The 14778-nt window shown below is 42.0% G+C and overlaps 1 protein-coding gene across 1 annotated transcript in view; it reads right to left on the bottom strand.

The window, feature by feature from the left end:
• The window catches only part of LOC105517541 (whirlin), a 51436-nt gene extending 37801 nt beyond the window's left edge, over window positions 1–13635 (bottom strand). The window contains exon 1 of the mRNA XM_011950088.1: window positions 13479–13635. The gene's annotated coding sequence lies outside the window, so the exon portion shown is untranslated. The remainder of the gene's footprint in view (window positions 1–13478) is intronic.
• Window positions 13636–14778: the final 1143 nt, after the last annotated feature.

Here is a 14778-nt window from a genome sequence, read left to right as displayed (position 1 = left end):
TCAGCAGGACAGAGTTCCTTTTTGGAGAGTCTGGGGGACAATCCAATTCCTTGCCCTTTCCAAGCTACTAAAGGCCTCCAACATTCCTACGTTGGTAGCCCCTTCTTCCATCTTCAAAGCCAGCATCCTCGGGCCAACAAGGCCTTCTCATACAGCCACCTCTCTGGTTCCCTCCTTCTGATTCCCATCTCTACTTCAACAACCCTTGTGATGACATAGGACCCACCAGGATACTCCAGGATCATCTCCCTACCTCAAGGCCAGCTGAATAGGAGCTTTTATTCCCTCTGCCATATAACCTAATATAATCACAGGTTCTGAGGATTTGGATGTAGACGTTTTGGAGGATCCATTATTGTGCCTACCATATTTGTGGTAACAAAAACATGGTGGGCATTCATGAATAGCCAAATAGAACAGAACACCAAAAGGTCCCTGTACTAGTCCATTTTCACACTGCTGATAAGGACATACCCAAGACTGCGTAATTTATAAAGAAAAACAGGTTTAATGGACTCACAGTTCCACGTGACTGGGTAGGCCTCAAATCATGGAGGAAGGTGAAAGGTAACGTTTTACATGGCAGCAGGCAAGAGAGAAAATCAGAGCCAAGCAAAAGGGGAAACCCCTTATAAAATCATGAGATCTCATGAGACTTATTCACTACCACGACAACAGTATGGGGGGAAACTGCCCTGATTCAATTATCTCTCACTGGGTCCCTCCCATAGCACGTGGGAATTATGGGAGTACAATTCAAGATAAGAGGTAGGTGGGGACACAGCCAAGCCATATCAACCCCCCTACCCCATCTAGATGAGGAAGGGTTAGTGGGGCATCTGGCACTTCACCAGCTGAAGCACAACTTGGTTGAAACTTGCTAAGAAGCATTTGACAAAATGGTGCAAAAACTTTTGCAATTTTACTTCTAGGAATTAATTCCAACCAAATAACCATGGTTATACAGAATTTAAATCTACAAAAAGAATTTAGACTCCCTCCAAAAAGTCTGTGAATTACTGTTAATCAAATACTGCATGGTATATCCATATAGTAATTATTATACTGCCATTAAAAATGATGTCATATAATATTTAATCAGATATAATTATTTTTTCCAATTAAACTTAAAAAAAATTGCAAAACCAATAATATAATGACATAGTACAAATAGTCAAACAGTAAAAAGGGGGGTATATACAAACTAAAAATCTCCCCCCCAAAACCCCTTTCTCTTAAAAACACATCTCCATTCCTGAAATCTAAAGTCCCAGGATAAGTTTCTTGGACATTGTCTCAGGGATTCTCTTCACATACACAAGTATGGACAAATAAATACATTCCTCTTTTTAGAAAAGCAAAAATGGGATCACATAACCACACTCTGTAACATGCTTTTTTTTAGTTAATATTTTGCAAAGATCTTTCTCACATGAAGGATCCGAATGCTGTATTTTATATATATGTATGCTATATATAAAAATATATAATTTCAAATATATATAATTTTAAAATATATATAATTTTAGATATATATATTTTAAATATATATAATTTTATAAGTATCTATAAATGCTATATATATATATATTTAAGCACACCTCTGCTGGCAGGATAAATGCCAAAGTGTTATGGAAAGTGGGGGAAAGAAAACAGTCTGATCCCAGTTTTGCTGAAATATTTGTATCCATATTATATTACATGTAGGCATAACACACTGAAAGGTTATACAACAAAACTGGCACTAGTTTTCCCTAAGTGTAGGGTTTTCTCTGTTTTCTACAGTGAACACGCTTTACTTTTGAATTCAGGTTTTCTAATGTTATTATTATTATTAGACAGAGTGTCACTGTGTCACCCAGGCTGGAGTGCAGTGGTATGATCTCGACTCAATGCAAGCTCCGCCTCCTGGGTTCACGCCATTCTCCTGCCTTAGCCTCCTGAGTAGCAGGGACTACAGGCGCCCGCCAACACGCCCAGCTAATTTTTTGTATTTTTTATGAGAGACGAGGTTTCACCCTATTATCCAGGATGGTCTTGATCTCCTGACCTCGTGATCCACCTGCTTTGGCCTCCCAAAGTGCTGGGATTACAGGCATGAGCCACTGCGCCCAGTCAACAGAATCCCACTTTCAAAAATTTACCCTGAAGATATAGTTCCCAAAGTAATAAAATACATATGCACACAGTTACTCACTGAAGCACTGTTTGTGATTGTAAAACACTGAAAATAGCCTAAATGTCCATACAGAGGAGGACGGCTGGATAAAGTATGGTATAGCCACACAGCAGAGTACACATGGCCGTCGAAAAGAATGACAAAGACCTCTGTGCACTGACATAACATTTCCAGGATATTGTGCAATTAAGTGCAAAAGAATATCTATAGCATGCTATCTTTTATAGAAGAAAGAAAGCATATAGATACAAATCTACTTATTTTTGCAAAAAGAAACAAGAGGAATAAACCAAAAACTTATTTGGGTGCCTTTAAAGAGTGGGTGAAAATGGGTAGAAGAGACGTGGGGAGTCATACTCTGAGTGCACCTTTTTGTATAGTTTTGATGCTTTAGCACTCAGAAAGTAAAATTAAATCAATAAAGACAAGGGGAAACCCTATTCAATGCCAGCAAAAACAAATGAACCTCGTTCATATGAATAACATAATTCAGCTGAAGCAGGAAGCAAAATAACTAATCAAAGTAACAGAGTACTTTGACTATAAACCCACAGTTTAAGGACAAAATAAACTGCAAACAGATCAGAAGCTCTACCTCACATGGCAATTCTGAAACTACTTTTGTGTCTTGTAAAATTGGGCAAATGGGTAAACATTTAAGGTAGGATCTTGATTTCTCACTGTTGAAGAAATGGGAGAAGCTAGGAAGAACTACATAATGTTGCCTAGAAGAGGAGGTATCAGTATGAGTGAACTCATGTTTTAGACAAATACTGAAATATCTATATTTCATATATATCTGTATGTACACACATACAGATATATGTGTGTACACACATGTATAAATATGAGTGTGTATGTATTATATGCATACAGTTGATCCTTGAACAATATGGGTTTAAACTGTGTAGGTACACTCACATGCAGATTCTTAAATATATTGGAATTTTTTTGGAGATTTGTGACAATTTGGAAAAACAAATGAGCCATGTAGCCTAGAAATATTGAGAAAATTAAGAAAAAGGTATGTTATGAATGCATAAAATACATGTAGTCTACTTTATCATTTACCATCATAAAATATACACAAATCTATTATATTTATTTATTGAGCCCTCTGGAGTCTTTCTGCCGCCTAGGCTCCAGTGCAGTGGTGTGATCTCAGCTCACTACAACCTCTATCTCCTGGGTTCAAGCGATTCTCCTGCCTCAGCCTCCCAACTAGCTGGGATTACAGGTACGTGCCAACATTCCTGGCTAATTTTTGTATTTTTAGTAGAGACAGGGTTTTACCATGTCGGCCAGGCTGGTCTTGAACTCCTGACCTCAAGTGATCCGCCCACCTTGGCTTCCCAAAGTGCTGGGATTACAGGCCTGAGCCACCGCACCCAGCCACAAATCTATTATTTTTTAAAGTCAAAAAGAAATTTTTTTGAGATTTAGTCTCACAATGTTGCCCAGGCTCAGTGCAGTGATGCAATCTTGGCTCACTGCAAGCTCTGCCTCCTGGGTTCAAGTGATTCCTCTGCCTTAGCATCTCGAGTAGCTGGGACTACAGGCGTGCACCACCATACCCAGCTAATTTTTTTGTATTTTTAGTAGAGATGGGGTTTCACCATGTTGGCCAGTCTGGTCTAAAACTGAGATTACAGGTGCAAATCACCCTGCCCGACCTAAAAAATTAAGATTTATCAAAACTTACATATACAAACACTTGCAGATAATACATGGCACCATTCACAGTCAAGAGAAATATAAACAAACAAAAAGCTGCAGTATTAAATCATAACTGCATAAAATTTACAGAAGTACACATGGTAGTACTGTAATAATCTCATAGCCACCTTCTGTTACTAGTTCAGTGTGCTCAAGTTTTGAAAGTATCAGCTTAAAACGCCGTGTGCTGCTCATCATCTCTGCATGAGCAGTCTGTCTCTACAGTAAATTGCATATCATAGTAAAAAGTAGTCTCTCGTGGCTCTCATATATTTTTCAACATATTTTGTGCACTACCATAAAGCTTGAATAACACAGGACCCCCTATGAAGTGCCACTAGTGATGCTGGAAGTGCTCCCAAGAAGCAGAGAAAGTCATAACATTATAAGAAAAAGTTGCATTGCTTAATATGTGCCACAGATTGAGGTCTGCAGCTACACTCAACCACCATTTCAGACAGATGATTCATCTTGTAAACAGACGATGTAAACTTACGGAATCAATACATTCAGCAAGTCACTATAAATGTATTTTCTCTTCCTTATGATTGTCTTCGTAACATTTTCTTTTTCTAGTTTTATTGTAAGAATATGGTATATAAATATATAACATACAAAATATGTGTTAATTGACTATTGGTAAGGCTTCAGGTCAATAGTAGACTATCAATAGTTAAGTTTTTGGAGAATCAAAAGTTATATGTGAATTTTAACTATGTGTGTTGGCACCTCTAAGCCCTGCATTGTTTAAGGGGTGACTGTGCATACAAATGCAGGCATGTATATTTCCTAGCTTTGTCCACTAAAAGGTCTGTTAGTCATGACACCTCAGTACCAATAAGCCCATCCAGCCCCCAGACCTTGATATCTAAATGCCATTTCCCACTGAGAGAAATCATGGCCTAGTGGAGAATGGCTGGTTTCAAGGCTGGGCAGGAAAAGTACAAGATGAGCCTGAACCATCTTCTTGAGCCAGAAAGTAAGGAAATTCTCTAAGAATGACAGATGCATGTCAAATGGACACAGAAGCCAGGCTGAAGGTTCTGCCATACCCAAATCTGGGACACTCTAAGTATCAAAGTAAATAACGCCAATAATAAATAACAAAGTAAGAAAGCATGAATCCATATTTATACTTATAAATAAATAAATCACAGGATAAAGCTCCTCTATACAGTAAAATACCAAGTGAGGTTTTAAAAATTTTGCAAAATAACTGAATCAGGCAAAAGTAGTAGGTAAATTTTGACACAGAACAGAATATTTACAGTCTCAAAATATCACCTGCAAATAAGTTATTTATTATAAAAGGAAAAACAGTACAGAAACCTGGCAGACATTACTTACCCAAGTGATCAGGGTTACCCTCACTAATAATGGGACAAACTGACATCACAGGACCCACTAAGGACCTGACATCACAGCTAGCATGATCCTGCCAAAATGCATAACCTAATCCAATCATAGGAACCATCAGACATCCCAAATAGAGAAACATTCTACAAAATAATGAGCCAGAATGTTTCAAAAATATCAATGTCATAGGAAGATAAAGAAAGGCTGAGGAACTGTTCCAAATGAAATGAAACTAAACAATCATAAAAACAAAATGCAACACGTGATCCTGGGTTGGGTCCTGGACTGGGAGCAGAAAGAATTGCTACAAGAGGATATTATTGGGACAAATGGCAAACGTTGGGGCTATGCAGATTGGATAATGGCACTGTACTGATGCTAAATTTCCTGATTGTGATCATTGTTCTGTGATTATGTTAAATGAATGTCCTTGTTCTTAAAGAAAAAAATACTGAAGTATTTAGGAATAAAGAGGATTGAACTAGATAACTCCAGTGCTTTAGAAGGGAGAAGAGAAAAATAGAAAGATAAAGCAAACGTGGCTAAACATGAAAAACTAGTGAATATGGGTGAAGGGCTGATACGGTTTGGATATTGGATATTTGTCCCCTACAAATCTCATGTGATCCCCAATGTTGCAGGTGGGCCCCAGTGGGAAACATCTGGGTCATGGGAGTGGATCCCTCATGAATGCCTTTGTGCCCTCCCCATGGTAATGAGTTACCAGGAGATCTAGTTGTCAAAAAGAGTCTGGGACCTCTCTGCTCTCTCTCTTGCTCCCTCTGTTACCATGTGACAAGCCTGCTCTCCTTTGCCTCCTGCCATGAGTGGAAGCGTCCTGAGGTCCTAAAGCAGATGCTGGCACAGCCTGCAGAACAGTGAGCCAAACAAAACTCTCTTCTTTAGAGATTACCCAGGCTTGGGTATTTCTTTAGAGCAACGCCAAACACACAAATACAAGGGTATATGGGAGTTCTTTGCAGTATTCTTGAAATTATTTCAAAATAAAATGATTTAAACAAAACAAAGCAAAAAACAAAAACAAAAAAAATTCTAGGTTCAGTCCTTTGTGAGGTGTATCAGATATCAGAATCTAGAGTGTATTTCCATTTCTGTGCTTCATAAAGAAGGAAATTGACCTGCTTTTCCAAATACATGGGAATCCCCCAACTCCTACCAAGAAGAAAGCAGTACCATTGAGGCCAGCACCAGACAATGGAAGAATATTAGACAAGAGCCAAGTGTCTCCCAAGGGCAAGACCTATAGTAAGTGTTGGTAATATTGTACACATCACACGAGTATCCTACACTGCTGGACCAATCACCACAAACTCAGTAGTTTAAAACAACACAAAGTTATTATCTTACAGTTCTGGGGTCAGAAGTCTAATATAGATCTCACTGGGCTAAAATCAGGATGTCAGCAGGACAGAGTTCCTTTTTGGAGAGTCTGGGGGACAATCCAATTCCTTGCCCTTTCCAAGCTACTAAAGGCCTCCAACATTCCTACGTTGGTAGCCCCTTCTTCCATCTTCAAAGCCAGCATCCTCGGGCCAACAAGGCCTTCTCATACAGCCACCTCTCTGGTTCCCTCCTTCTGATTCCCATCTCTACTTCAACAACCCTTGTGATGACATAGGACCCACCAGGATACTCCAGGATCATCTCCCTACCTCAAGGCCAGCTGAATAGGAGCTTTTATTCCCTCTGCCATATAACCTAATATAATCACAGGTTCTGAGGATTTGGATGTAGACGTTTTGGAGGATCCATTATTGTGCCTACCATATTTGTGGTAACAAAAACATGGTGGGCATTCATGAATAGCCAAATAGAACAGAACACCAAAAGGTCCCTGTACTAGTCCATTTTCACACTGCTGATAAGGACATACCCAAGACTGCGTAATTTATAAAGAAAAACAGGTTTAATGGACTCACAGTTCCACGTGACTGGGTAGGCCTCAAATCATGGAGGAAGGTGAAAGGTAACGTTTTACATGGCAGCAGGCAAGAGAGAAAATCAGAGCCAAGCAAAAGGGGAAACCCCTTATAAAATCATGAGATCTCATGAGACTTATTCACTACCACGACAACAGTATGGGGGGAAACTGCCCTGATTCAATTATCTCTCACTGGGTCCCTCCCATAGCACGTGGGAATTATGGGAGTACAATTCAAGATAAGAGGTAGGTGGGGACACAGCCAAGCCATATCAACCCCCCTACCCCATCTAGATGAGGAAGGGTTAGTGGGGCATCTGGCACTTCACCAGCTGAAGCACAACTTGGTTGAAACTTGCTAAGAAGCATTTGACAAAATGGTGCAAAAACTTTTGCAATTTTACTTCTAGGAATTAATTCCAACCAAATAACCATGGTTATACAGAATTTAAATCTACAAAAAGAATTTAGACTCCCTCCAAAAAGTCTGTGAATTACTGTTAATCAAATACTGCATGGTATATCCATATAGTAATTATTATACTGCCATTAAAAATGATGTCATATAATATTTAATCAGATATAATTATTTTTTCCAATTAAACTTAAAAAAAATTGCAAAACCAATAATATAATGACATAGTACAAATAGTCAAACAGTAAAAAGGGGGGTATATACAAACTAAAAATCTCCCCCCCAAAACCCCTTTCTCTTAAAAACACATCTCCATTCCTGAAATCTAAAGTCCCAGGATAAGTTTCTTGGACATTGTCTCAGGGATTCTCTTCACATACACAAGTATGGACAAATAAATACATTCCTCTTTTTAGAAAAGCAAAAATGGGATCACATAACCACACTCTGTAACATGCTTTTTTTTAGTTAATATTTTGCAAAGATCTTTCTCACATGAAGGATCCGAATGCTGTATTTTATATATATGTATGCTATATATAAAAATATATAATTTCAAATATATATAATTTTAAAATATATATAATTTTAGATATATATATTTTAAATATATATAATTTTATAAGTATCTATAAATGCTATATATATATATATTTAAGCACACCTCTGCTGGCAGGATAAATGCCAAAGTGTTATGGAAAGTGGGGGAAAGAAAACAGTCTGATCCCAGTTTTGCTGAAATATTTGTATCCATATTATATTACATGTAGGCATAACACACTGAAAGGTTATACAACAAAACTGGCACTAGTTTTCCCTAAGTGTAGGGTTTTCTCTGTTTTCTACAGTGAACACGCTTTACTTTTGAATTCAGGTTTTCTAATGTTATTATTATTATTAGACAGAGTGTCACTGTGTCACCCAGGCTGGAGTGCAGTGGTGTGATCTTGGCTCACTGCAACCTCCATTTCTTGGGTTCAAGCGATTCTTGTGCCTCAGCCTTCCAAGTAGCTGGGATTACAGGCGTGCACCACCATGCCCCCTATCTAATATGGTATTCAACTGTGTTCAAGGGACTGAGAAGAAATATGCCAAACTGTTCATAGGAGCTGCCTCCAAGTAATCAATTCCAGGCAATTTTAATTTCAAGCTCTTTATTCATTTTCTGCACTTCTCCAAATTGTATACAAAGACCATACTGTCAAGTGTAAAAAGAAAAAAATCCACAACTAAATGAAAAAATTTGTGGGGAGACAAGCCATAACACAGGCCACCATCATCTCCCCCGCCTTCTCTAACATCTCCCTTGATGTTTGGGGGTCTGGGGGAGAGTGGGTCTAGGCCCTCGGCAGACAAGCCGTGCCATGCTGGAGAAGAATCCTCTTTATCTCATCCGGTCCATTCCACGCCTCTTAGTAATTTGGGATAAATCATTTCTGCCCCACACTGGGCTCTGAAGTCTGCTGGCATAGATAGGCTTGGAGGCGGTTTAATCTCCTCTGGAAAGGTCCTCTGAGGTTTCTCTCATTTGTTGCTCCTTTTAAAACCTGATTTCAATTAGAAACAGCTAAATGCCTGACTTCAAGGGAATGGTTAGGTAAATTATAATTTAGCCCCAAGATGGAATATGATTATGCAACTATTACAAGTTGTACCCATAAGTCTTTATTTACATGGGAAAATGCAGATGAGAATGTGAAATGCAAAACAATGTATATGATGGGAAAATGCAGATGAGAATGTGAAATGCAAAACAATGTATATGATAGAAAGCATGTCAAAGAATACAGAGAAGAGAAAGACAGAAACTACACCAAGATGCCAACAGATGGAAACAACCCAAACGTCCATCAACTCATGAATGGATAAACAAAATGTGATATCACCACACAACAGAATACTATTGTCGTAAGAAGGAATGTCCTGGTAGATGCTACAACATTATGCTAAGTAAAAGAATGCAGACACAAAGCCACATATTCTATGATTCATTGATATGAAATGCCCAAAACAGGCATATCTAGAGAGACAGAAAGCAGATTACTAACAGTTTTCAGGGAGTGAAGACAGGGAGCAATGGGATGTGATGACTTCATGGGTACAGAGAGTTTTTCAGGGGTGATAAAAATGTTCTGAAATTATATAGCAGTGATGGTTGTACAACCCTGTGAATATCCTAAAAACCACTGATTTGCACACTTTAAAAGGGTTAATTTTATAGCATATGAATTGTATCTCGAAAACCAAACGATGGTAATAAAGGCTGGCTTTAGAAGGCAGGATGTCTGGGTCCTACTTTCTGCATGTGTTTGTGTGTGTATTATGTATTGAACTTATTACTTTAGTAGCTGGAAAAATAAAACTAAAAACAAAGGGTTTGGCTCAAACCCTTTGAGGTTTTTGGGCCAAAAGCTCTAGTGCACAGCACCACTCAGTTCCCTGGACATCCCAAACGTTGAAAGCTCTGGCCTCTTCCCATCTGCCTTAACCTACGGCTCCTTGACTTTGGAATGAATACCCTCACTCACTCCTAGTGCCACGTGCATCCCTAGGTGCATCTAGCCAGCAGGGAGCTCTTGGAAAAGTTGTTGGAGCACGTCTCCTCCCCTACGCCTTCCCCCTCCCTCCCCATCTCTCCTCTCTGTCAGCCCTTCAGTCCCCCTCAGCCCGCCTGCCCGTCCCTGACCCCCATGCCTCTGTGTCTGTGCTCCTGCTAATTCTTCCTGGAAGAGCTCTTCCTTCATTTCTCTGCCTGGCATAATCTTCCACATTCAATACCCCGACCAGACAGCACTCTTCACAAGGGCAAAAATCATGTGTTTTCTGGCTCATGCTTGCATGTCAGGCACATAGAGAGGCTCAGCAAGAACCTGCTAACCAAGCGAAGCCAGCTCGAGATCCGCTTCCTCTCTGCAGCCACAACCAGCCCCCCTCATCTGGACTGACTGCTTCCACCTGAGGTCCCCACACAGGAAGGGCCGTGCAGTGGCCACAGGGACTCGGAAGCAGCCTGCCTGGCTCCACCATGCCCTGGCTGTGTCATCTTGGGTAAATCATTTAACCTCTCTGAGTCTCACATCGGTAAACAAGGGATAAGCACCCTTACCATAGGTTGCTGTGAGGGTAAAAGGACTGATATATACAAAGTGCCCAGAATACCGCCTGTACATCGTAGATGTTAATTGTTATCCAATTATCAGGTAGAACTCCTATTAAAAGCATGGTGCTTCTTACGGGTCTAACTGTATTACAGTTTGCTATTTCCTCCTCTCTCTTCCTCACTAGACTGTCAGCAATTTGAAAGCAGGACCCCATGCGTTGTCCATGGACCAACTGTGCTGTGTCCTCCACTAAAACTCATGCAGTATTAAGAGATCGGATCCTTAAAAGGTGATTAGGCCACAAGGACTCCACCTTTTCACCTTTCTTTCTCTCTCTCTCTGTCACTCACTTTCTCTCTCACACATACTCTCTCTCTCTCCCCCAGCCTTCAGAACTGTGAGCTAATAAATTTATATGCATTTCAAACTGCCCAATCTCAGGCACTCTGTTATAGCTGCTAAGATGACTAAGATGAGTACTATCAGCAAAAGCTGGGAGCCTGTGAGAAATGCAAACTCTCAGGCTCCATCCCAAATCCACTGAGGCAGAATGTACTTTTCCAAAAATGGCCACAGCAATATTCCGAGTTTCATGTGCCCCTAGGGCTCCGTCACCCCATCATAAAGAGGAGGTCAAATTGTGTTCCCCCAAAAATATGTCCCAGTTCTAAGCCCCAGTACCTGTAAATGTGGCTTAATTTGGAAATGGGGTCTTTGCGGGTGTTTTTAAGTTAAGGATCTCAAAGAGAGATCATCTTGGATTTAGGGAGGAGTCTAAATTCAATGACTTCTGTCCATATAAGAGAATAGAGAGGGAGATTTGAGCCGCAAAGAGACATGCAGGGAAGACCACACGAAGACGGGGCAGAGACTGGAGTGACACTGCCACGAGCCAAAGACCACCAGGAACCAGCAAAAACTGGAAAAGCAGTTGGAGGGATGAGTGTGATCCTGCTGCCACCTTGATTTTGGACTTCTGGCCCCCAAAACTGAATATACTACTGTTGTTTTAAGCCACCCAGTGTGTGGTCATTTGGTATAGCAGCCCTAGGACACTCACATAGGAAGAAGGGCCTAGTTCCCCCTCCCCTTGAACCTGCATGGACTTGTGACAGCTTTAACAAGAGAGCCCAGCTGAGGGATACTCGATGCCTTCTGAAACTGGGCCACCAAAAGAATACAGCCTCCACCCACCTCTCTCCCAGCACCCATCCCCTGGAAAGCCCCCCTAAGCCACCACGCTCAGAGGCAGCCCAAACGAACACTGTGGAAAGATGACAGGGAGAGGCCCATGCAGGAAGCACTGGGGCCTCCAGCCCATAGCCAACATCAACTTCCAGGCACAGGAGGAAACAGGCTTCCGGATGATTCCAGCACCCACATATTGAGTGTTCCAGCTGTGGCTGCAGACATCACAGAGCAGAGACATGCCACCCCTGCTGTGCCTTGTCACTTCTTCACCCATAGTACCTGGGAGCATGACTCGTAGTTACTGTACATCCCTAAGTCCTGCGGTGGTCATGCAGCCACAAGAACCACATTTGCTGAATCATAATTGGCACTGGAAAAGGTCCCTTGGGAATCTGTATGCATGGTCAAGTGCCCAAGCACTGCCCCATATAGTTATCTACCTCTCCCAAAACCCTTCACATGTGTTCTACCCCACAGCAGAGGCTAAAGAAATGCTCACTGGTAATCATTTCCCTTATGAAAGAGGGGACCGTGCTGACCTCAGATTCAGGAAACCACATGTCTCCACGAGCAGGCATTTAATTCGGCATGACCAAATGTAAAGCCAGAAGGGCAACCAATGACATTCCCAGAACCAGTCAGCTCTTCAAGCCCCTACCCCATTCCAGGACCTTTGCTCAGCCACTTGGGAATGAGATGAGAAGGAAAGCCCACAGCCATCCCCAGCTAGCAGCCTCTCTCTAGTGGACAGAATGGTTCACAGGGACCCTGAGCACATGAACAAATAATCTCGGCTTTTCCTGTGGCCAAGCTGCAAGTGAGCTCTGCTCTAATGGGCCTGCCCAGAGAAACTAAGTCTTTTTGGCAGCAGCCTGCCTTGGAGCAATCACCACTCTAGCAAGGGCTGCTGTAAAGACCAGGCCGGAGGACTAAGCATCTTGAACTTCTGCAATTGATCAAACATTCATTCAGAGAGGCCATTTCAAAAATCCAACTAAGAGAGTATTGTAAGGAAGGATTGAGAAGGTGGCACAGCCGGAAGTGGGTGGGGGGCAGAGGCTACAGCAATCACTCAGCCTGTGGCAGGTTCTTGGAAAATAAATCACCTTCCGGCTCCTTGGGAAAGACGTTCATCATCAGTGTCAATTCATCAGCTATCTGAGCATCGCAGATGTAACTGCAGATCAGTCTTGCCACAAACAAATCACTTAGACGATTATAGCTACCTTTTTTTTTTTTTTTGGTTGCTTATCATGTGCCAGGCACTGGGCTAGGGGCTTTATGTGCAATAGCTCATGTTGTCTTGACAATATAGTACCTAGGATATAGGTGGTACTATTAGTAGTAGTATTATCAGAAACTGGAAATCTGCAGGAGCCTGGGAAGCATGGTTTCTCTACAGTCTCTACGAAGGGAAGCAAGAGCCAACTCTGAGGCTTAGGACTTGTGGACCCCCGCCCAGGAGTGAGAGGTGGCCACTGCACCTCAGGGATAGGCAGTCCGAAGGGCATGGCTCATTAGAAAAAACCCACCCCAGCAAAAGGTGCTGGTCGGGAGGCAAGGAAATTGTCATCCCACCTTCTGCTGAAAAAGCCTGGGGATTTTCGAGGCCCCAAAACAACCAGGCGCTGGAGAGGTTGCTGCTCTGCCATGAGTCCTCGAAAGCAGGGGCTGTGTGGGGCCAGCGCTGGAGTGCCAGAGAGGGACAGGCAGGATCAGCCTCGAGTTTATTCCATCCCAGAGGATCAATGCAAGACTGTCCCCTAGCCTGGGAGGCAGGCCCCACTGTGAAACTGCCCTGACCTACTGTTAGAGGACAGAGCCAAGCCTGCAACCTTGGCCAGCCCCTTCCTGGCAAGTGGCCTTGGGCAAATCATTTCTACCTTCTGAGCCTCAAGCAAGACTCATGCGATTACCTTACAGGGTTATACTGAAAATCAGAAATAATTTTTAAAGCTAATTTAAAAAAAATACTTTTATCTGCATCAAGTGCTTGCTAGAGATTCTCTGGCTACATCTTCACCACGTTCCAAGAGGTATTATTACCCCAGCTTTATAAATGAGGAAACTGAGTCTCAGGGTGATAAAGTGACAAGCCAGGTTTTATATACCATGCAACACCACTGGGGAACGTCATCACCACCCCTAGCACACAGTGTCAGAAGTAGCTGCTATTGTCATTATGACTAGTTTTCTGCCAAAAAAAGACTTTTTGCTGAGATACAGCTTTAGTCATACATTCTTAATTAAATAATTTTAAAAAGTTAAGCTATGCCCATGCTCTCATGTGGGAATGACAGACATTGAATCAGAAAAGGGGGACCTTTTCTGCCCCATGGCAGACACAGCACTAAGTGACTCTTAGCATTAGCTAACTATCCCTTCTTGCAGAGCCTGGCTGCAACCGCACAGGTACAAACATGTGTACAGGTGTACTAAAGAAATGGCACTGGCATGCAAGAGATCGATGACTTACTGCCCTTGGGAATGGGAAAAGCACTGGATTCGGGGTCAGAGAAACATGGGCAAAACCCTCCCAAGGTAAAATAGAAAGTCCTTTGCCAGTCCGAGGCACTGTGACTTTGTGCTCAGCTATCCCTGTTGGCATCAGCACAGAGGTGAGGCACGTGGCCTTGGGGAGCCCTGCCTTTGAATCGCAACTTCTCTGCCAACTAAAAATATGTTTTGGGGCAAGCTGCTTAATCTCATTGAGTCTCGGGTTCTTTATCAGTGAAATGGGCATGATGAAACTCAGGAGATCCTCCTGGGGCTGCCAAGAGGACGGAGCAAGATGACTCCAAGGAATCGCCTGGACAGGGCTGGGCCCGCAGCGAATCATCAATAAATAGTTGCTTTTGCCGGGCGCGGTGGCTCAAGC

Source organism: Colobus angolensis, unplaced genomic scaffold (genome assembly GCF_000951035.1).
Source record: "Colobus angolensis palliatus isolate OR3802 unplaced genomic scaffold, Cang.pa_1.0 Scaffold301, whole genome shotgun sequence".
NCBI classification, from domain to species: Eukaryota; Metazoa; Chordata; class Mammalia; order Primates; family Cercopithecidae; genus Colobus; species Colobus angolensis.
The sequence above is the reverse complement of the archived record's forward strand: the minus strand, read 5'-3'. Positions and strand labels throughout refer to the sequence as shown.